The sequence below is a fragment of the Pteropus alecto genome, unplaced genomic scaffold (assembly GCF_000325575.1).
Source record: "Pteropus alecto unplaced genomic scaffold, ASM32557v1 scaffold21, whole genome shotgun sequence".
Classification (NCBI taxonomy): Eukaryota; Metazoa; Chordata; class Mammalia; order Chiroptera; family Pteropodidae; genus Pteropus; species Pteropus alecto.
In genome coordinates this window covers 18,142,154-18,145,081 of record NW_006436282.1, presented here as the reverse complement: position 1 = coordinate 18,145,081, position 2,928 = coordinate 18,142,154, and the positions used below count along the sequence as shown (strand labels likewise).

The 2,928-nt window shown below is 39.5% G+C and overlaps 1 non-coding gene across 1 annotated transcript; it reads right to left on the bottom strand.

Moving 5' to 3' along the window:
- Positions 1–262: 262 nt before the first annotated feature.
- LOC112479851 lies at positions 263–381 on the bottom strand. Its single transcript, XR_003046375.1, has one exon. It is a non-coding gene; the product is annotated as a 5S ribosomal RNA (ribosomal RNA).
- Between the last annotated feature and the right edge of the window lie 2,547 nt (positions 382–2,928).

The window sequence follows — 2,928 nt, the reverse complement described above, 5'->3', positions numbered from 1 at the left end:
AGTTACTATTTTAGTGCCCTACAGGTGAGAGAACAGAGGCAAAGGAAATTTCGACTTTTTGTCCAAGATTCAGAGTGAGAGGTGGAGTAATAACTGGAAGGGAGGCCCTTTGACTCCTGAGTCAATTTCTTTCAGTGTCAATTTTTAAACAGTTATTTTATTTATTATTTTTTATTATTTTTTTTTTAGGCAACCCTTGGTTGACCTCACAGATTGCAAGGAACTTGTCAGCCTACAATCCCTTATTTTTTTTTATTTTTTATGCCTACGGCACCTGGTCTTCCTAGGTGGTCTCCCATCCAAGTACTAATCAGGCCCAACCCTGCTTAGCTTCCAAGATCAGACAGGATTGGGCTTGTTCAGAGTAGCATGGCCGTAGACTTAAACAGTTATTGAATTAGACTCATTTACTATAAAGCTCATTTAATATGAAGCTCACTTAATACAAACATGAGGTCTTAGTATTAGAACCTATTATGTGGCCTAATAATAGGATTTATGTTTGTGTATAGAGAAAACACACTTGAAATTGTAGATTTAGTCCTGCTATATTATATATGTTAATATGTGTCATCAAAATCCAACAGCTGCATGTCTATACTGTACAACATTATGTATCTTTTTTGAACTTTCAGTAAAAATTAAATATATTTTCTGATAATGCTAAGCCCCTCCTACTCTTTATTCTTGCCAAAAGGGAAAAAAAGAGAGAGACAAAACAGATGGATACGTTTTGGTTCTTAATTTTCATCCAGAGGAATTCAGATAAAAGTAGTTTCTAATTCTTAATAAATTAAACATGTCGTCCTTTATTTTCAAATAGATTTTTAACCCCTCCAGTTGTCACCGAATTTCCTTTGCAATGTGATTTATCGTCATCATGCAGTTAGGCTAATTTGGAAAGAAAAAAATGGAACAAAAGGGAAAACTTTGTGAATTGTGCTTGGGGTATCAAGCGACATGTGACCAGTTCTGGAGTGGTGGATGTGTTCTTGATAAGTAAGTGGCATATGTTCCCTTGTTCTTTGCAGCTGATCAAAGTCTGGAAAGTGTTCTTTAGGTGTTATTTACATTAGACTTGCTTTTCTGTCTCACAGAATAATAGGATCTTCTTAGAAAAGCCTGAGAAATAAGAACGAATTCTGAAGAAGAAAGACCTCCTGATCCCTTAAGAGTACCTGCTACCTATTTTCAGATCCAAAGTTAGGCCCCAGATGTAGAGGCAGCCAAATCTCACGCAGCAAACACAGCACCATTAAAAGCTTCAGAGGGACCTGGGCAAGCCATGTCCCTTCCTTGGCTTTTAGTTTCTGCATGCAGAAAATGCAGCGGATGATAACCACGCCACCTTTCCAGATTTAAATGGGATTGGATATACAATGCACCTGTATATCCCATCATTCCCAGGGGTACTGTTAATAACAATTTAAGTAACAGTAAAAATCACTATGTAAGGGAATGCTATCAACTCTGCAGAAGAAATGCAATTCTCAGAGACCATCAGAGGTAAAGGGCAATCTGTGCTCAAAATACCGAGAAGGTGGGACAGGGAAGTGTGATGAGAGACGTGAGTGCTGTGGACACCATCTCCCCCTGCCCAAGGACTTGTTAGGCAGCATCGGGAAGCTCTTGCTGAGAGAAACCATGGTATCATGTCTACAAGACTAGACTATAATGGGAGAGCATGCCACATATTCTTCCAACAAAAATGGACACTTGCATCAAGTTTCCTGTCGCATCCATTCAGTAATAAGGCAAAGGTGCAATTATGCTCCAATGTCGGCCTGTGCTTTGGAGGCTTCAGCATCTCCATTTTAAAGTGCATATTTCAGTGTAACCCCAGGGAGCACATTGTACAGGGGCAGGGTTCCCCCCACCCCACAAGAACATTTGGAGTCCACAAAAACAACTGTCAACCAGAGAATAAAGTTGGGTAAATCCAAAGGAAGGCGGGAGAAACTTTTTCTAAATGATCTAGAAGTGCACACTATTTTAAAAAACAACGTTTATCAAATTTCTCTCATCGAAATACCTGTGCTAGATGCAAAGATGTCATGTAAATAAACCCTTACACATAGAAAAAGAACCTAAAGTCAGGTTTACATTTTTAGCTCTCAAGCAAAAACTTTTAAAACACACCCTCCCCACGCACACATATTTTACTCGACATCTGACAAAATTATACTTACGAGGTACCAGGCAGCCTGCACCTGACATATTCCTCTTTCCTGGACCTGACATTTACCAGGGCTGCTTCACAGGTAGTTATAGCAACAAGACAGGAGAGCCGAGATGAAGGGTGGTGGAGAGTTGCTCTGCCTGTCACGGGCCAGGAAGCTCGAGCCAAGTAGAATCAGAACCTTTGCAAAGAGACGTGGCAACTTCTCGTGTATCTAACGCTGTTGAGCCAGACTGCCATGGAGCAGAGAGTTTAAATTATGAGCCCATCCCCTAATCTCTCAGCATATCATGCACCAATCTGTCACAAAATGAACCGAAGCCCAACAATCAGTGAAAAAAATCAGGACTTGAGTGATGTGCGAGGGGATCCCTCAGAATTTCCCAAACATCTTTTTAAAGATCTGCAGTTTGGCAAAGCGAAAAATGTCTTCTTTAACTAAAGATATCTCTCCTTTCATTGTTTAAGATTGTGGCAAAATATACATAACACGCAATTTACCATTTTAACCATTTTATTGTGCACAGTGCAGTGGCATTAAGTACATTCACATTGCTGTGCATCCATCCCCACTACCGATCGCCAGAGCCTTTCATTACCCCAAAGTGAAACTCTGTGCCCATTAGACAATAAATGCCCCACCCTTCATTTTAAAATGCATTCATATTGTCAATGAAATTTAATCTTAAATATGGTTTTGGTTCCCAATCGTTCCCTTGTAAATATATTTTTTTCAAAAAAAAAAAAAA